The sequence below is a fragment of the Pipistrellus hanaki genome (genome assembly GCF_964339955.1).
Source record: "Pipistrellus hanaki genome assembly, chromosome: 5".
Classification (NCBI taxonomy): Eukaryota; Metazoa; Chordata; class Mammalia; order Chiroptera; family Vespertilionidae; genus Pipistrellus; species Pipistrellus hanaki.
In genome coordinates, this window is record NC_140507.1 from 69,598,119 (window position 1) to 69,619,272 (window position 21,154).

At 48.6% G+C, this 21,154-nt stretch overlaps 1 protein-coding gene across 5 annotated transcripts in view; it reads right to left on the minus strand.

The window, feature by feature from the left end:
• PTK2B (protein tyrosine kinase 2 beta) overlaps positions 1 to 21,154 on the minus strand; it is a 115,734-nt gene that overhangs the window by 68,030 nt on the left and 26,550 nt on the right. Inside the window, exon 1 of one of the 5 annotated variants that reach the window (XM_084884386.1) lies at positions 3,992 to 4,036. The exons of the other annotated variants lie outside the window; for them this stretch is intronic. The gene's annotated coding sequence lies outside the window, so the exon portion shown is untranslated. Of the gene's footprint in view, positions 1 to 3,991; positions 4,037 to 21,154 lie in introns of those variants that run through there. 5 annotated transcript variants of the gene reach the window in all.

Genomic DNA, 21,154 nt, shown 5'->3' on the forward strand with positions numbered 1-21,154 from the left:
CTACCTGTGTTTTCACCGTGTACCACACATGGGACAGGTTTGGAACTCCTGGTCCAGTCTACTTTGGTCTAATAATCAAATTCCTTCTCTAGCTGAAACCGGTTTGGCTCAGTGGATAGAGAGTCAGCCTGCGGACTGAAGGGTCCTGGGTTTGATTCAGGTCAAGGGCATGTACCTTGGTTGCCGGCACATCCCAGGTAGGGGGTGTGCCAAGAGGCAGCTGATTGATGATTCTCTCTCATCAATGTTTCTAATTCTCTATCCATCTCTCTTCCTCTCTGTAAAAAATCAATAAAATATATATTTTTTAAAAAGTGATTAAAAAAAAAATTCCTTCCCTAGCCCCTGCTGCCCTCTCAGCCATGGGGCCATACTGCCTCATGCGCCAGGCCTCCTCTTTGGAGGCACTGTCACTGCTGGGAAAGTCTGCATTATGCTCACCACAGACCTGCCTTCTCACAGCTGCCAGTCCCTGGTTGGACTCCTGCCCTCTGGGGACATTCAGAATTGGTTCAATCCCACTTCAGCATGACATCCCTTCAGCTATTTAAAAGCATCTCTTGGTACCCCAAGAGTCCTTTCTTCTCCTGTCTAAGCACCCCCAGTTCCTTCATTGCGCCTCATAAATCAAGAGTCATGTTTTTCATGAGTCTGTGGCTCTAGACGTTTTCATCCAAAGACCCATGTCTGAGGGTCAAGCTTGAAGGAGAAGAAAGGACACTCGGACCTGGAGAGATGCCTGGTCTCCGTGCAATCACTTCTAGGATTTTGTGAGATTTTGAATGTGAAATCTCTAATGTCTTAATATAAATTTGTATTGATTTTAGAGAGATAGGGCGACAGAGAGAGATAGAACATTAATGATGAGAGAGAATCATTGAACGGCTGCCTCCTGCACACCCCCTACTGGGGATCAAGCCCACAACAGAGGCATGTGCCCTTAACCCGAATCAAACCCAGGACCCTTCAATACGAAGGCCAACACTCTATCCACTGAGCCAAACCAGCTATCATTGGATTGGACTCAGCCCCAGGTCAACTACTTTGCATCCTGTCCTGGCCTCAGCCAGGGTAATCCTCCTCATCAGGACAGGGTGCTCAGCCCAAGGGCTTTCTCAGCTACAGCTTCCTCCCACCATGATACCCTGTGCTAGTTAGTTTTATATGTCAACCTGACAAGGCCAGGGGTGTCCAGATATTAGGTCAGAAATTATTCTGGGTGTCTCTGTAAGGGTGTCTTGGGGTGAGCTTAACATTTGAATCAGTAGACTGAGGAAAGCAGATTGCCCTCCCCAGGGTGGATGGGCCTCATCCAATCAGGTGAAGACCTAATAGAACAAGAAGGCAGAGCTTCTCTGGAATAAGGAAGAATCCTTCCTGATCAATGGCCTTTGAAGTAGGATATTGACTTTTTCCTGCCTTTCAAACTCAAACTTAAGTCTCAAACCTGCCAGCCTTCACACTAGAGCTCTGCCCTTGCCTCTCCTGGGTCTCCAGTTTGCCTAGAGCTTCCATAAACATGTGAGCCAATTCCTTATAATAAATACTCTTATACATATACACACATATATGTGTCCTATATATGTATCATATATTTAGGATATATATGCCATATATATGACATATGCATACATATCCTACTGGTTCTGTTTCTTTAGGAAACCTTGATTAGTATGCTCTCCTTAACCAAAGGAGAACTATAAATCTGAAGAAGAGGCTAAACATTTTATAGAGTAGAAACACCTTCTCTGGTTCTCTGCTCTGCTTCTCTCCTTTATCAGAACATACAAGTATCACCAAGACAGGTGCCATGTAGTCCTTCCCACCACTGTGTGCTCGTGCCTGGATTAGGGCTTGGCTAGGAGGAAACGCTCAATACATTATGTGTTGAATTAAGGAATAGGTACTGTTAATTCAAAATAGGTACTCTTAATATCCCCATGTTACAAATGAGGAAATTGACGCTCAGAGACGTTTCAATAACCTGCTCAAGGTCAATAGGGCTAAGAAATGGTGAAACTGAGACACACAAATTGAATTCAAAAGCCACACTCCTCATCCTCTGTCCTCTCCCAGGGCGCATGGAAGAGCCAGGCTGTGTCCGGTGCCTGACTTTGACATTCACAATTTCAACTCTCAGCCATGCAGGTGCTCAAAGTGTAGGTCCTTCACAGCTCAGTGCCTCCCGCTCACCCCCCACAGCTCTGATACTGGGTGGCCCACTGTGGTTTCTGAAGATTAGTTTCAGAGTCTAATCACAGTGTCATGCTTAAAAAGAAAACTAAAGCAAGAAAGGAAACCCACGGCAGTGGCCTTGGCTTGTCCCCTTTTCTCAGAGCTGCTTCCGGAGACTGGTTGGTCCGATGCCCAGGCTGAGGCCAGATCATAGAGCCATGGAGGTGAGGCTGATCATTTTGGCCCTGGGTAAGGCAGAAGGTTTTGAGGAAATGCACACAATTTCTAGAAACGACCACTTCCTTCCCTCTGCCTCTGTAACCCCATGTGGGTCCAGCCGCACAGCAGCCTGCAGACGCAGGCCTGGTGGCGAGTGCTTGGTTGAGCTCACAAGAGGAGGCTGCAGCCAGCACCGGAAAGAGCCGGGAGATGGGAAAGGACCAAGGCGGTAAGTCAGGGAAGGGGTCCCAATGGACCAGAATGAGGCTGCACAACCACTGATACGCTGTCAGACCCACTTCAGGTGGAAGGCACAGCAAGGGATGGTGAGTAACTAGGTCTTAAATGTGGCCACATACTAGTACACAAGTCTCTTCGTTCTCTCCTTACTCACTAGACCCTCTGACCTCCGGGGAACCAGAAAGTGTCCCCGATTGCCTTTGTCCCTCATGGAAGCCATTTCAGTCCATAAGTACACCAGGCACCCCACATCGGCTGTGCCCCAAACAACCGTCTGATTTTTCTTCCTGTCCCCTGCAGGGGCAAGCTCCCACTTCAATTATTTCAGAACAACACAGACAGTCTGATAGTGACATGGAAAGGGATGAGGAAAACGTCACTGTTCAGGTGTCATAGCTCCTACCTTAACCCCAGGAGCACTGCCTATCCCCACTGGGGACCTCATGCTTCATCTAAGCATGAAGGGCTGGACCAGCTCTTACATTCTTCAGCTTACATCGTGAGCTTACATCTATGAACTCCTGTGTAACTTGACATTGAGTTCTTTGCAGGCCCTGGTGTCCCCATGGCAAGAGTCTGGCCATTGCAGGACCCCTACAAGCTTGGGAGGGGAGCCTGGGATTGTAAGAAGGGTAGAAGGAGAGCCCCGGGGCAGGGAGTGAGGCGGGAGGGGTCTGAGGGCAAAGAGACCTTTAAGAAGAGGGAAGCAGAGATTGGAAAACATGGGGGAGAGGGAAGGCATTAAGAGGAGATGCTCTGCCTTTCTGCTTTTATCCCAATATCACAGCTCTGTTTATTCTGAGAAGCAGCCAGCTGCAGCTCCAAAATAGATATGCTGAGAAACGCCTCTAATGACAGAGAAATCTGTGGAAACCAAGGTTAGAACAGCCCTTTCCAAGGGACAGGGGCAGAGAAGAGCCTGGAAAGGAGCCCCTCCTGCCCTGCTGGCCCCTTCTTCCTCCAGCCCACGGCAGCAGCACTTCTTCCCAGAGTCCCCAGGGCCCAGAGCTGACCATCGACAGAGCGGAGCGCGGCCCACGCGGTCACTCGCAGGCCCTCGAGAGAGTGATCAGCTCTTCCCAGACAGGGGGGTCCCAGGGCCAGGCGTGACAAATGGCTTTCTTCTTCCTATTCCTGAATATCCTTCCCCACAAGCTTTTCTGAGTGCAGGAGAGAGAACGAGACAACCCAAGAGGGGTGAAGCATGCTGTCTTATGAGTTTCTGTGTTTACCCGCAGGCACAAAGAAAAATTGCACTAGATGGAGTTCAATGAGCAAGGAAGACTTTATCCAAGACTACTGCACCCCTCCTCTCCGCACACACAGACCCACACACACACAAACACCCCGGACAAACCTGAGCCGAATCCCCTGACCCAGCAGGATCCTCTCCCAGCCTCTGTGCTGTGTGCTCAGAAGTTTCAAAAGGGGACTTCTTGCCTCTCTCGGGGATACAGGCTTGCTCACAACCAATTTGCATATTGCAAAGGCGACCTTGCACAGGAACCCTGCTCAGGAACTTCCCCTCCAGGAGTGGGAGGTCAGATCGTGAGGGGGAAATGCAGGTTAGAACTCTCCCCACTCAGATGCCTGCTCTGACCCTGGCCTCGAATGGACTCTGCAGCATTTTTGGCAGACCCTGACCTGGCCAGCTGAAAGACTTCCTCAACCTAACTAGGCCAAGGCTGGCCTACCACCACAAGATCCAGAAGCTGGGTGTTACCCTGGAGGGGCCCTGCAAAACTGACTAGGTCAGCATAAATAAAACCTGTGGAGCTGGGAAGGAGGACAGAAGCCTTGAAAGACAGCCTCCCCCGGGGGAAGGCGACCCCCCACCAGCAGAACCCCTGGAATGGTGTCTCAGTCCTTCTGGGTGGCTGTAACGAAATACCACAGACAGAGGGGTTATCAGTAACAGAAATGTATGTCTCACAGATCTGGGGTCAGAAAGTTAGAGAACAGGATGACCACCAAGATCACCAACGCTGTCAGTGAAGGGCCCCGTTCTAGCTGCTAAGTTCTTCAGTGTGTCCTCACGGGGTGGAAGGGGAGAGGGGGCTGCCTGGGGTCTCTTCTTTAAGGACTCAGAATCCCATTCCCGAGGGTTCCACCCTCACAACCTGACCACCTCCGCGTCTGTGGGGAGACACCTTCAGACCAGAGCAGGCGTTGGCGGGGTGGAGGGATGGCAGATTGTGTAGAATGTCACCCTAAGACCCAAGTTCCAAACCAGGATTTGCTTCTCTGGGTTTCACATTTCCTGTCAATCGCAGGAAATGGAATATCAGGTGGGTCGTTGTCCTATTTGAAATGGGAGCTGAAAAGCTTCCTTGGAACTTGAGAGTCAAGAAGAGATGGGGGAGGGGGAGGGGGACGGGCTGCCAGGGTTGACAGCCAGAGGTCTCATATATCTGTGGCCGCGTCGATGGAAACACTAGAAAACAATAAGGTATAACTGGTGCTGTTTTAAGTCCTCTTCTCAGGACTAAGTCCGCAGTCCCTCATCCCTTATCTCACACCCGGACCCTCCAAGTGTCCCCTCTGTGGCCCCTGACAGGAAGGTAAATGTCCAGCCTCTCATCCATAGTCCTGTCACAAGGGGCATCTCCCGCCTCCCAGTTTTCAGATGTGTGCTCTTGCCTTCTAGATGGGGCACAGATTATGAGTAACAATAACTTCAAAATAATAAGCATTTTCTGGGTATTTTTGTGTGCTGGTTAGAAATACAGATATGGCCCACTTTTCAAGTCTGTCTCATGCCATGTCGCTTTCATAAAAGACCTACATTAGTACCTGTTTTCACTAGCCGGGAGAAATCCCAAGAGGATGCTCACTTTTGCGAAAATAGCGTTCAGTGTTGGTTTTGCAGTGAGTGAGCCATTATGGAGGCAGCAAGCACCCCGAACGCCCAGAGAGGCCCCGCCCCGCTTTATACAGGCTGCATATTTATCCGGTCATGCCTGCCTTTCATACAGGTGAGTGTTATTTTCCCTTTTATGTGGTATTCGGTATGAATGGGTAGGTTATTTGCGGGGGGGGTGGGGGGGGGGTCTGGGAATGCTCAAAAAAAAATTTTTCATATAAATTAATGGCAATTGCTTCTTCATTTACACCATTTCCGTTGACAGAGGGTTTCAATGGGAATGCTTTACTTTCGGATAAGCAGGGAAAACCTGCATTGACGGAGTTCTCAAAACGAAGCAAAGAGGTTGGTGCTGTTCTTCTCCTGCCATGCTCCCTCCCATGGGGGAGACGAAGGCAATGGGCCTTTACAGTAACTTTCCCCGTGTCATGGAGCTAGGAACTGGCAGGTCTGTCTTCTCCTTCCTTAACCCGGACACCACACCGTGTCTCCAGGACACACACAGGACTTTGTCCCCTCGAGGAGGAAAGCGGCCGGGACTTTGGCCGGTCCCTGTTCCTGCTACATCGTTCCTTTTCCCACAGAAAGCACGTGCTGCGTGTACCAAGGTGAAGCTTTGTGCTTGTGCAGCCGCTCTCCCGGGGTCTGCTTTGCCCGCGCTCCGCCTGGGGCTGGGATGCCCATCACCTCCACAGCATCGCTGCGTCCCCACCCAGTGGGCGGGCAGCAGAGAGAATGCAAAGGAAGCAAACAGTGATGCAGTAACTTATAACCAAGCTGGGCAGACAGATGTGTCCACAGATTAATGATTAATTCCATGGCAAAGTGTGGTAAGTGCTACCAGAGAGGCACAAGTCAGATTATACCTGGGAGGTGGGGCAGGGACACAGAGAAAGGGCAGCCTCCAAGCTGGGCCTTCCTGGACGGGTAAGTTTGTAAACAAAGGAGGTGGGCGTGGAAGGTTGTCAGCAAAACTTAGAATGACTGTGGGCAAGACAGCAGAAAAGCGAAGGCTCGACAAGCCTTCAATCAAAGCGTCCGGGAAAGGCAGATGTGCAAGGGAAAAAAAACCTGGGGCAGCAATCTGGTGGCTGACGCATTGATTATGGCAAGAATTACCATCTCACCCAGAATGGGGGGGCAACAATAAGGCACAGATAAAGGGAGACTTCTAGAACCCAGAGGAATTGGCAGCCAACTGGAGGAGGAGCCCAAGTCACCTACAACCTTCTACAGAGCGTGGGTCCACGGTCAGGCTATTCACCAAGCCAGAGGTTGAGAAGGTTGGGCTGGAAAGTTCTGTCTGGGACTGGAGCCACCCATAGGTGGTAAGAAAGAAAACGGGAGTGGCAATCATGCTTTCGTAAGAATAGCTCAAGACTTCCGGCGCCCGGCTCTGTTTGGTCCCTGTGACGCTGAACACGATGTCCCCCATCCCCGGAGCCCTCTATGTCTGCCTATCGATGGCGACTTTTTGCAAAGCCCACCTCCAGGTTCACCTCTGTCACAGCTTTCCTTCCCATCCTTCGGTAAGATGAACTCTCGCTCCGTATCAGGCACATCAGGCTTATTGTAAACGTTAGGCTCAGTGCTTGGGACCACAGGATTCTCACAAGCTGGGAATAGTAACTTATACATTTCCCCCAGTTGCATTTAGCACAGGAACGGGAATATATGAAGCAGGCCGTCATTCCTCTGGGAGTAAGGAACTGAATGGCCCCAGCCAGTCCCCTGGGTTCATGTTCTGCAGCTGCCTGAGGCCCCCTCCTTGCACACGCGTGGTTGTCCCTCGCAGCTCCTGGTGAAGGAGCTAACAGCATAGCTCTGTCCCTTCCTAGTTGTGCCCCAGACACAGTTCCAACTCTTCTGAGCCTTGGTTTCCTCCTCTGTGCAATGGGACAATAATGCAGCCATTTCAGAGCTGCCACAAGGATCCCACTCGAAGCCTGGACGTGCACACAGGCGCTCCACAAACGGCATCGGGAACAGGAGGGCAGGGTCCAGGTCTAATCTTAGCCTTGCAGCGGCCCCAGTATTTCCTTACTTCCTCATCGGCAAGCACAAGGCAGAATAATCTTGGCCTGCAGGACTCGGGGTGGGTGAGATGACCAGCAAGAATTCACAGACACAGGCAACAGAAATGCTTGGTGACTGCACCAGCTCTGCACGTGGCAGACATTTCTGAGGTTTCTGCTAAGAATCGGCACACAGCCCACCCCAGGCACGGGCACCGGCCAGACCAGCATCTCCATCTCGTGCAAGGAAGGAGGCCTGCGGTGAGAAAGGTAGAGAAGGGTTCCAAGAACCTTGTAGAGTTGGAGGAAAGGGCAGGGCTAGACCTGAATCAGAGACACAGAGGCTTAGAGTGGAGAGAGCTGTCAGAGACCACGCAGTCCAAACTTCCGGCTGGGGCGTCAGTTCCCTCCTGGCTCCCTGCAGCTGGAATTCTCCTAGTGATAAGGAGCTCACTACCTCACTGCTCACTAACAGCTGTTCCACTGCTCTGCCCTCTAACGATAAGAAGGCCTTCTTTTATATTTACCCAATTACACTTTTCTGTCAACTCCCAGGTCTTCTGGATAACCACAGAGCAGAACTCATTTCACTTCCCCTAACCTCCTTTCAGTTTTGGAAAACAGCTCCCCTGCTCCTCCGGGCTTCTCCCGTCTAACCTGCATCAAGTCCTTCAAACAGCCTCGCGATCTTCAGACCCTTCGCCTCCCCAGATAGATATTCCCAGAAAACTCCTTCCCACTAGTGCAAGACGAGGCCCTCAGAGCTGGGTCCAAGACCACACAAGTCCCATGGCCGATAGATAGAATGTGCTGGTCCCTCTCCCGGACCCTCCCCCACAGGAGCATTGTCCCAGGCCCCGTGGGAGAGCCGCACTTTCCCCCATTCTCTACCCCGAGGGGAGCAGGCGTGGCTGCTGCCTTGGAAGACCTGACTCAGGAACCAATGTCACAAGAATTCCCAGCCGCCTCTGGCCACGTGGGCACAGCGGGTCTCTCTTGACACAAAGAAGGGAGACCATGCTGGCAGAGCAGTTCTGACAATGCCAGCACGCACTCAGCGAAGCTCATTTCCACGCAGAGGTTTTACCTTTCACCTGGCAATGGCTCCATGCCTGCACACTGACTCTCCTGCCCCCCGGGTCTGAGAGAGAAGCACCCACCAGTTCCGCCAGAGGTGGACCTGTGAGGCCGGGTCCCTCCTGCCCAGTCACAGGCTCTGCATCCCCCTGCTGGCCTCCCCAGGGGCTCCCCACAAAGCCAAAGGGTCCCAATGATGTAGGGAGGGGACAGGTGAGGGGCACGGGGAGCGGTTCTGGGGACGGCAGTGGGTTTGGGGACAGGGGTGCAGGTGGCAGAAAACAAGATGAAACAGACTGTCCCAGGCCCCTGCTTTTCCCAAGCATCTCTCCGTGAAAACACAGAAAGCCTCCCGCAGGCAATCAGTTCACCCAAACAATAAAGTCTTATCAGGATTTAGTGTGCTGTGGACTCCAGGGACCAGCCCCTTCATTCCTTTCCATCAGCCTAGACCCTGCCTGGGGAGGCACCAGGCCTGGGGAGGGGCCCGGCCTGGGGAGGGGCCCGGCCTGGGGAGGGGCCTGGCCTGGGCAGGGACCTGTCCTGGGCAGGGGCACTGAGAGTCTGGGTCCCCCCAGCAGAAGGAAATGACACATACACAAGCTGACAGGGATCCTCTGGGTGAGACACGCCCAGGAAGTGCAGAGAAGGGAACAGGTTGTCACAGAGGACTGGGGAAAGGGGCGGAGGGAAGAACCAGGCCTGGGCTGTGCAGGTTCCTGGCAGTGGCACCGGCACAAACTTTTCAAGCCTGCGGGCCCTGCCTCTGGGGTTACAAACTGGGTCAGCAAAGGGCAGGAGGCTCCGGGCAGCGCTGGCTTAGAGCAGGCCTGCCAGGGACCGGTTAGCAATCTGCGTCCATACAAGGAAGTTCCAGAGGGAGACCAGGGCCTTCCCTTCCCACCACCCGGCCCAGGCAGGTTAATAAACACCACGTGGGCGCACACTCAGCTCCTCGCTTCATGACGCAGAGATCGCATTCTCTTGGCACAACTGGGCAGAGCCGGCTGCACAGATGGATTTGAGGATGAGACACATTCCTGAGGGAACATGTTGGTTCATCCGAGTTATCAGTGACAGGAAGTGGGGGCGGGCAGGTGGGGAGGGAGGCTGCCCCAAAGCCCGGGAATCGATAGGCCCAGGGGACTGTTGCTCACTGGGAACCCCGGGAAGCACCCCATCTCCCCAACATGGAGACTATGTTGGATGCCAGAGATAGAAGGGTCCCCCTAGCTCCCTAAGCGTAACTTCCCCATTTTACATAGAAGGGGCCTGGCTCCCATGGGCCCCTGACCCATGTCCCAGCAGGAAGCTGGAGGGAGAGCTGGGCCGTGGCTCTCCCAGCCCAGGGCTCTTTCCTTTAAGAAACCAACTCTTGCAGAAACCAGTTTTGCTCAGTGGATAGAGTGTCAGCCTGTAGACTGAAAGGTCCCAGGTTCGATTCCGGTCAAGGGCATGTACCTTGGTTGCGGGAACATCCCCAGTAGGGGGCGTGCAAGAGGCAGTTGATGGATTATTCTCTCTCATCGATGTTTCTAACTCTCTATCCCCCCTCTCTTCCTCTCTGTAAAAAATCAATAAAATATATTTTTTTAAAAAAGAAAAGAAAAGAAAAGAAACGAAACCAACTCTTCCCCACTCTCCCCTTCATCACCCCATGGGCTATTTGAATGACCAAAATGTTTTAGTTAAGAATAATAGAGGGTCCTTTTTCCTGGTTGTCATCCGGAAGGAGAATAAATCCCCAACTCTAGGTCCAGAGGGCAAAGGAGATACAGTTCTGACTTTTTACTTCTCCGTCCCACTAGTCAAAATACACCAGGTGCGAGGTTCTGTAGACAAGTGTTTCACATCCCTTTTTTCTTTTTGGTTTACGCACAGATGGCATGATTTGGGGGTAGTTCGCCACATTTTAGGGCATCGTGCCAGGGGAAGTCCTGCCCCTGCCAGCCACCCTCACCCCGTTGTGTTTGATCGCCCTGGGCTCCTGCTACTGCCCTGGGGAGAGAGTGAGCAGCCAAGTCAGATAGACCTGGAACAGTGAAGGGGAGGGAGGGGGGGAGGAGGGCCCTGGTGACAGCCCCACCCTTGCAGCTGAAGCCCCCTGAGGCTCTCCTCTGGCCTCTGAGACACCTGGGCTTCTCCTTTCCTGACTGCTGGCCGGGTCAGGCCCCTCTTAGAGCATCCATGCCTAGAGTGGGTGCCTTTTGTTAGCTGGCTTTGCCGGAGTTACACATTCACATTTACTCCTTACAGTCCTTCATTCAAGTCTGTCTCCCTCCTTAGGTGTTAAGTTCTGGGACCTTTGGTGACTGAAAGAATGAAAGTGAGCTTCTACCTGTGTCAGTCATTGTAAGAGAATGACCTCACGGAGACCAGGCCCATTCCATGCCTGCGTAGCAATGCCAGAGAAACCGAATCCCAAAAATATCAGCCACACCCAAGAGAAAGGGGAAATTTTTCAGGTATCAGAAACAGAGGGGACTCACATTCAGAGCAGTGTGTGGAGCCAAAGCTATGAGGTGTGGAAGCTGGTTATACAGGTGTATTTATCATCGGCTTCAGAGCCTGTGAGTCAGGGGCTGAGCACAGAGAACAGATAGCACACTGCTCCCAGGCCACCGAGGTGAGGAAGCTTGACCTCTGCCTGTGGCCCAGTTTAAAAATAAAAAAAAAAGAAAGAAAAAAATTTAAAACAAAGCCTGGGACATTCTACATATGTGCGGTGGAAATTTCAGTCGAGTAGTTAAATAAAAACAAACCAGAAATGGTGACAAGTGATTTGGGCAGAGGAAAAGCAAAACTTGAGGGTGTTTTCACAATCAAATCCATGGAAACCCCCACCTGTCACAGATACACACACATAATTCAAAATTACAAACCACACAGACAAACAATCAACAATGGAGAAAGCTCCAATGTTGATGCCACTCATAGATTAGAAAATCAAGAACTGGAGTTTATAGAATGATTCAGGGCTATGTAATGTATATTTGAAATATATTTACTTTAATAAAATAAAAATATATTTGAAACATTTAGTTAATCAAATGTATTATAAATATATTCAAATTACATTTAATTTAATCAATTATAAATATATTTTAATTAGGGCAGGGAGAGGTATGAAAAGTTGAAGATAATTCTAAGAACCAAACTGAGGAAAGAAGTACTGAAAAGTTGGTAACACTGACACGGGAGTTGACAATCCCTCAGGAGATGGAGGGAGACAGATTTGAGTCAAAGTACCATAAAATCCTTCCACTTTGGGAAGGAGGAGGAGGATATTGACTAAATTGAGATGTCCAAGCAATGTGTTAAAAATGAGCAGAACCATTAAAATAATAAAACTGTGCCTGGCTGACATGTCTCAGTGGTTGAGCATCAACCTATGAACCAGGAGGTCACCGTTGGATTCCAGGTCAGGGCACATGCCCAGGTTGCAGGCTCGATCCCCAATATGGAGTGTGCAGGAGGCAGCCAATCAATGATTCTTTCATCATTGATGTTTCTGTCTCTCTCCCCTTCTCCCTCTCTCTGAAATCAACAAAAATACATTTAAAAAATAATAATAGAGCCCTAACATATTTGGCTCAGTGGATAAAGCATCAGCCTGCAGACTGAAAGGTACCAGGTTCAATTCTGATCAAGGGCATGTACCTTGGTTGCATGTACATCCCCAGTAGGAGGTATGCAGGAGGCAGCTGATCAATGTTTCTCTCTCATCGATGTTTCTAACTCTCTATCCCCCTCCCTTCCTCTCTGTAAAAAATCATTAAAATATATTTTAAAAATAATAATAGAATTATAATATTTAAGTTCTAAATCAAGAGGGTGAATAAGGAAGAAATAAAAGAAACACAACCAACCCAATGAAAGGCAATGAGGTGGGAGAAAGACGAGGGTAAAGCGTAGAAAATATAAAATAATATCGTAGAAATGTACTAATAACATCTTAATAAATGTTTTAAAACTTAAATTGCCTATTAAAGGTCAAGACCTTTAGATTTAATTTTTTAAAATATATTTTTAATTGATTTTTTACAGAGAGGAAGGGAGGGATAGAGAGTTAGAAACATCAATGAGAGAGAATCATTGATCAGCTGCCTCTTGCACATCCCCCACCGTGGATGTGCCTGCAACCAATGTACATGCCCTTGACTGGAATCGAACCTGGGACCTTTCAGTCTGCAGCCCGACGCTCTATCCACTGAGCCAAACTGGCTTCGGCTAGATTCAATTGCGTGTTTTTTTAAATTCAACCATACGTAGTTTACAAAAAACAAATCTAAAACATTAAGACATAGGAAGTTGAAAATAGGGGGTAGAAACATATAAATATAAACCAGACAATTAATAAATGAAAGACATTGATATAGATACATAAACTAACAAACAAGCTAGATTTGCAGAAAAGGAATTTAAAATGTGATTGAGAAACAGAGATTTATCAAGGCAAATTTCACGAAGAAAATACGATAATAAACACACCAAACACGGAGAATTAAAAATAGAAAGGAAAAATGAACAGAAACACAAAAAGAATTTTTTCTGACTCAACTTCATTTGGCCTGTGCTCTCCAGAACTGTGCGGGCGCCCCTGCATTTAATTTAACTGAACCTGCAACACTGAGTTTTGTCTACAGCCCCGGGCTGCCCCCGTGGCGTCCAGTTTCCACCCGTTATAAGCGACCTGAATAGAAGGGGTGCAGAGAGGGAGGACAGTGAGAACTAATGTGAAAGACTGAACACCTGCACATTTAAGACACTGGGCTCAACACGTATGCAACCCCACAGAAATCCAAAAAGGCTGGGTTAATAGCCCCAATTTATAGAGAAGAAACTAAAATTCAAAGACATGAAGTGACTTTTCAGAGGTCACAAGACTGGTGAGCAAGAGAGCTTAAAGTCAGACCTTCTGCTATGACCTCCAGGAGACCAGGAACCATTGGCACCCAGGGTGTAATCCCATGCCGCGCACCGAGGAGGACCTGATAACACTTGCTGCTCTAGACTGAATGTGTGTAACCCCCAAAATTCATATGTGAAGTCATAACCCAAAGGTGATGGTTTTAGGAGGCAAAGTCTTTGGCAGGTGATTTAAGTCAGGAGGGTGGAGCTCTCATGAATGGGGTTAATGCCCTTTCACCACCAAGTGAAGACACAGAAAAAAAAACAAAAAACAAAAAAAAATAAAACCTGTCTGTGAACCAGAAAGCGGGTCCTCATCAGACACCCAGCCTGCCAGTGCCTTGATCTGGGACTTCTCAGGGTCCAGAACTGTTGTTTAAGACACCCCGTCTGTGGTATTTCTGCTGTAGAGGCCTGAACGAAGACACCTGCTTGAATAAATGAATTCAGAGAGTACGTCGATGCCTTTTCCATTATGCCAGAGCGCCTACTCGCTATGGCTCTCACGCTTAGCTCTCTGTCTCCTCCCTCTCGTCTGTGTCCAGGCCATTTCTGCTTCCTCATCTAGAGTTGGTGAAGGAGAGAGAAGAAAGCCAGACTCTTACAGCATGTCCAGGGTGACTCACAAACACAGCCAATCGCCTTCCAAGCGGGTGGTCGGGAAACAACGCTCCTGACAGTTGTTAAGGAAGAGGGCAGGCACAGGAGATTGAGGGGGAAATCAATTGCTGGCACCACCTCCCTGTCCGATGTGACCATGAGCAGACATCTAAGAAGTGAGGAGGGAACCATGGAGTATTTAAACCCCAACTGAAAAGGACCTAGAACTGTCAGAATGATGAAAAATTCCTGGGGACAGAAGTATCATCAGGCAGAGGAATTTTAGTCTGTGACTATTTTTTTTAATTTATTTTGAAATAATTATAGACTCACAGGAAGTTGCAAAAATAGCACACAGAGCCCAGTGTACCCTGACCCATCTTCCCCTAATGGTAACATCTTGTAGTGTAATAGCAAAACCAGGAAACTGACATTGGTATAATGCTGTGGTGAGACAAGAAACCTAATTCGCCGGCACCGGTTTGGCTCAGTGGATAGAGCGTCGGCCTGCGGACTGAAAGGTCCCGGGTTCGATTCCGGTCAAGGGCATGTACCTTGGTTGCGGGCACATCCTCAGTAGGGGCAGCTGATCGATGATTCTCATCGATGTTTCTAACTCTCTATCCCTCTCTCTTCCTCTCTGTGAAAAATCAATAAAATATATTTTTAAAAAAAAAAAAAAAAAAAAGAAACCTAATTCCATTTCCAGCATTTTTTTTTAACATGGATATGGGGTGGGAAGTGGGGGGGGCAGGGGCAGGGGTTCCATGCAATCTTGTCCCATATGATTGTGTAAGTACTCTACAGACAAAATACAGAGCTTTTCTATCTCTTTATAGTCATACCTGCCTCCTCATTTCCGCAACTATAGTCATGTAATATATATATATATATATATATATATATATATATATATATATATATATATATATATATATAAAATAGTTAATGACAAACCACATATATGATGGTGATCCCATCCTATTTAATAAAAGACTAATATGCAAATTAAGCATCACTCTGCTACACCCACAAGTCATGCCCACCAGCCACGCCCACCACCCAATCAGAGGGAGTATGCAAATTAACCCCAACCAAGATGGCTGTTGCCACAGAGAGCAGGAGGGAGGCTTGGGTTTCCTTGGCAATGGAGGAAGCCAAGCTTTCCACACACCCTGGCGGGCCCAGGCCTCCACTCAAGGGTACAAAGTTTCATAAATAGAAAGTAAATAAATTCCAACAGGAATGGCAGCGGCCACAGAGCTGGAAGAGCAGGAGTCTAGAATTTCCCTGGGCAATGGAGGAAGCCAAGCTTCTGCAGCCCTGGCTGGCTCAGGCCTTCACTCCAGGCTACAAAGTTTCAATTGTAGAAGATAAATAAATTCCAGATACCAGGGCCTCCTGCTTGGGTGGCTGGCGTGCAAACCACCACAGGCCCCTCGCCCAGACCACCTCACTCTCAAAGGGAACTCCACCCTGATCCAGGACACCCTTCAGGGCAAACTAGCTGGCCCCCACCCATGCACCAGGCTTCTATCCTATCTAATAAAAGAATAATATGCAGATTGACCATCACTCCAACACACAAGATGGCTGTCCCTATGTGGTCAAAGATCCTGCCCCTATGTGGATACAAGATGGCCACCACAGATGGCCAGCAGGGGAGGGCAGTTCAGAGGGACCAGGCCTACAAGGGAGGCCAGTTGAGAGGAACCAGGCCTACAAGGGAGGGCAGTTGGGGGCAATCAACCCTACAGTGGAGGGCAGTTAGGGGCAAACAGCTGGCAGGGAAGTGGCTAGGGGGTGATCAGGCTGGCAGGCAGAAGCAGTTAGAGGCAATCAGGAAGGCAGGCAGGCGAGCAGTTGGGAGCCAGCAGTCCTGGATTGTGGGAGAGTTGTCCAACTGCCCGTTTTGGCCCACAGGAATCGGGTCTAAATGGGCAGTCGGACAGCCCTCCAGGGGTCCCAGATTGGAGAGGGTGCAGGCTGGGCTGAGGGACACCCCCTCCACCCTGCATGAATTTTGTTATGATGAGATAAAAAACTTGTATTGCCTAGAGATGTCATAGCTTTAATGGCATGTTTGTGGTGGCACTGGTGCAAACAAACCTACCACTCTGCCAGTCATATAAAAGTGTAGCACATACAATTACATACAGAACATAATAATGATAATTAATGAATGTGGTTTATGTGTTTACTATGCTATTTCCATTATTTCAGAGAGTACTTTCTGCTTACGAAAACTATGCTGCATATCGCCTGCAGCAGCCTCAGACATCTCATGTTTACCGTCTCTTGATTGCGTCATTTTATCTCGTGCTTGATTTAATTTCATGTTGTGCACAGTATCCTGCTGCACAGGCTTGTAGCCCAGGAGCAATAGGCTATCCCGTACAGTAGGGTGTGCAGTAGGTTTTACCATCTAGATTTGAGTAAGTGCACTCTAAGGTGTTTACACAATGATGAAATCACCTAACAACGCCTTTCTCAGAACGCATTCCCATCATGGCTATCCTAATGTGTTCTCTACTCTGTAGTTTTGTTCCTTTAAGAATGGAATCATCCAGTATGAAGCCTTTTCAGACTGACTCGTTTTCATAACACATAATGCCCTCGAGATCTATCCTGGTGATTGCATGTATACCAATAGTCCATTCCTTTTTATTGCTGAGTAGTATTTTATGGCATGGCTACACCAGTCACCCACTGAAGGATGCCTAGGTTGTTTCCAGTTTTTTTGTTTGTTTTTCTGTAGCTCTTACACAAGAGGGCTTCTAGTCCTGCTTCAGGCTGCAGAGCCTTCTGAATTCCTGGTGAGCAGCCAGCATCTATCTCCACGTTCAGGACTATGCATGCACAGCACGGGGAAATGGCCGCACTCCATGCCCTGGCTTTTCAGTTGTGGCTCATTCCTGATGATCCTTCAAGTTTCAAGTGGCACAGCATCTTTTCTGAAGTCTTCGTGTTGATAACCATCTCTCTGGCCAGGCTCCTGCAGCTCCCATAATCCCATGTGTTCTTGGTCTCTCTATCCTTGGCTCAGGCCCCAGCTTGCTCAACATTTTTTGTTGAAGCAGTAGATTGACAACCTTTTCTAACACAGGCGATCTCCACTTGTGATTAAACACATTCTAGAGAAGCAGCATCTTAAAGGGAGATGGTCCTCTTCCGGTGGGCCATGCTTTCTTACTGGAACAAAGTTGTGACTGAAGTAAAGATAAGACCACCAGCGGAGGCCTTGGGTGGTTCCAAAGCTTTGCTATTATAGATAATAGTGTAATGAACATCTGAGTAGATAAGTACATCTCTGTATATCTGATTGTTTCCTTGGGAGAGTCCTAGAAGTAGAATGACTGAGTCAGAAGCATAAACTCTTGTATCTCTTAGTACATGTTGCCAAGTTGCTTTCCAGAAAAGTAGTTATATTAGTTTTCTGCTGTCACTTACCAAATTACCACAAACGTCATGGCTTAAAATGACACCAGCTTGCCTTCCTGTTTGAGAGGTCAGAAGTCCCACAATTAAGGCGCCTTCAGGGTCATCTTCTTTCTGGAGTTTCTAAAGGAGAATCCTTTTCTTTGCTGTTGTTATTTTTCAGCTTCCAGGAACTGTACACTCCTTGGCTCATGGTCCCTTCTTCCATCTTCAAAGACAGCAGAGTAGCATCTTCAACTCTCTAACTTCTGCTTCTGTTGTTACATTTCCTTCTGTCCTCACCTTCACTGATCCTCCTCTCTCACCCTTATAAGGACCCTTGTGATAACATCAGTTCCATCCCCATAATCCAAGATAATCTCCCCATCTCAAGATTCTTAATCTAATCGCACCTGCAAAGTCTCTTTTGCAATGTCAATTAACATATTCATAGGTTGTTGGATTAGGATGTGGACATCTTCGGAAGGCCATTACTAGGTATTCACTAGTATTAAAGCATTAAGACTCCCTTTGAAAAGGGGCAAAGTATAGTCTGAAGAGTTAAAAGGCAGGATAAAAAAAGATACATTATTAGAGCATGGGCCCAAGGACTGTAGGATCTCGGGTTCAATTCCTGGGCAAGGGCACATGCCTTGGTTGCAGGTTTCCCTGACCTAGTAGAAGTGCATGTGGGAGCCAACCAATGGATGTGTCTCTCTCACATAAATGTTTCTTCCCCTCCACCCCCACCTGCCTCCCTCTCTTCTATCTCTCCTCTCTAGAAATCAACAGAGAAAATATCCTTGGGTGAAGATTGAAAAAAAACAAAACAAACAAATAAACAAAAAACCACGATTCACTCAAGATGGAAGAGCAAGGTTGTTTTCCAATTCCAGACAGATGCAGTACAATTACAAATCAGGGATAATTCTGTGGAAAGACTGTCACTAATATTGACATTGTGTTCAAGCTCAGGAAAGATAGAACACCCTGTAAACATGCAGCTCCGTCTTTTCAATCTTATAAGCAGGTCAACTCGACCAGGAACTCAAGCTCAGTTATCTCTTTTCTATAATAACTACTAGGGGCTCGGGGCACGAAAATCGTGCACTGGGGGTGGGGTGGGGGGTTCCCTCAGCCCAGACTGAGCCTTTTTGCAGCCTGGGAGCCCTCAGACAATGTCTGACTGAAGGCTTAGAGCTGCAGTGGAGGCAGGAGAGGCTCCCACCACTGCCACTGCATTGAACATCTGGTCCCTGGTGGTCAGTGCAGCGACCGGTCATTCTACCCTGCGGTCGATGTACAAATAGCCTTTTTATTATATCAGATTGTCAATCAACCTAGCAGTATATAAATGATTTATTGATGTATGATTCATGACCTTGCTACCTGTTCCTTCTGCAAAGTTTTATGTAGCTCTTAGCGGTAACATAATTAATACATTGCCAATTCCCAAGCACTTTAGATGTCACCATGCCTCTTCATTTCTCAAACTTAACAGCCCTCTCAACAGGTATACATACCTGCTAGCCACAGATCACAAACTGCTACCTGATCAAAGCTCACACACTGACTCCAGGGGACCAAGTTGTCTTGTGTGCTTACAATACCTCCCCACTTCAGAGAAATTTCACTCGCAATCTTTGCCAAGAAGTATTTCTCCTCCCATCACAACTGGCTAGTTCTAGTGGAAGCTGCCACTGTGAGACCATCTCTGCTACCTCCTCCTCATGATCTGGACCACGGGAGGTGATGCATTACTCAAACTGGGGCAAACATGGCTCCCCACTGTCCTGGCTGGGTGACTAGTCCAGAACCAATCCGAGTTCTTCTTTGGAACCTTTAAAACTTGAGCTTAGGGAAAGAAGCTTTGCCTGATGGTCGAGAAGGACAAGGATGAGAGTTTGGATGCCATTAGCAGCTATGCCCCCTGCCTTTCACAGAAGTTGTCCTGAAAGAAGCAACATGCAGAGAGAGGCAGAGGGGTAGACACAGAGACACCGGGCCGAGTCTGAGGTCCTAAAGGCGGTCATCCCTGAGTCCAGCTGTTTCCCAAATCTCCCCTCAGTTTGGGTTTATAGCCATCAAATCCCCTTCTGGGGTGCCTGTCATCTGCAACTATAAGATTACTGACCAGGACACTGACAGGGGTGTGGCGCTTCCTTTTCTCACTTCATCCTTGATGGTAAGTAAGCTTGTGTCTGATGGCACTCCATTTCTCCTGCTCTTGGAAAACGACTTCCAAAGCCACCCTTGGCCAGGTCTCAGTGACTGATAGGGCTAAACTGATAGGGTTGGCACTCCCAGGCTATCCCTCCTCAGGCAGCTGGGCCGTGGGAAATCACACCTGGAAGCAGCATCCCCTTAGAACAACCCAACCACTGAAGTGTCTCCTTGGTTTCAGGACTGGTCTTAGCCTGATCTACAGGTAGAATGGGGATGTATTTTGGTGAACAAAGAGAGAGAAGGAGAGAGAGAATTCAGAGAATTCAAATGTGAACAAATGCATTAGGGACTTTGCTTCCTCGTACTCAGAAATCAACATGTACAATTAGGCCAAGGTGGGCCCTTCCTAGCCCACGAGAAGAAAGGAAAAGGAGAAAAATCCTACCCCAGATGGGCAGGCAGCAGGCACTCCATCCCAAATGTCCTGGCAAACAGCACTACCTTCTCAGACAGGGCACGGCATCTTGCAAACCAAAGGTGACTCATTGACTCGATGTGGTAGCCCCACAGCCTTTATCTTGGGCATCTGACAGGATAGAGTCTCTGACATTAACAGCCCCACTAATGCCTAGCTCACGGCAAATGTGTGCTGTAGAGCTCTGGGCCTCTCCCATGGTGGGTGCCACAGAAATAGTTTTGGCATGAAATCCCCTTTCCTCCTGAGCCTGGGTCTGCAGCCCCGTGTCTTCATCTCTCTATCCCCTGGAGGTGACTGTGGCTTCGGTGGCTTAGGGGAAGGAGTCTCCCATGCTTCCTTTTTAACGCTTTCCATTATTTTGTTACAGAAAGTGCTGGGACATTTCACTGTTGCCTTGAGTTCAAAATAAAGTGCCTCCGAATAAACTGAAGCTCCTGTCTTGACTCTTCCAGCCAAAACAAGTTCACACGTGTGGGCTGGCCCAGATGACCAGCCTCCGTGCACATGAAGAATATAATGTTCCTGCTCTAACAAGCATTTACCAGAGGAGAGGTGATTGGGAGGTTTTCCTGTCTTTTGTTTTCGTCGTTCACAGGAACACACTCTGACCTTCCCTTGGCCTTTTGGGTATCACGCATATGCTGGAGACTACGGATTTTGTAGATGAGTAGGTGGGTGAAAAAAGCACTTGGCAGTTTGTCAAGGTAAGTGTACAGCACTTTTTTTTTTTTTTAAATGGGGAGGTGGGGAGACACCATCCGTATTAAGTGGTGTTTTAAAGCTGGAAAGGGTGGAGGATCTCGGTGCTCAGACGAGAAGGGAGCCTGGTCAGCTGGGGAGATGAGAGGCAGCGGGACCTGCGAGGCCCCTGCGTGCGCCCCCTGAGTCAGGCATGACGGGCACAGCAGAGCGTAGGGGAAGTGGAGCCCAAACAGCAGGCTGAGTCATATTTACTGAGGAGACCATGGAACAAAAGCTGTAGACAGGAGCCTG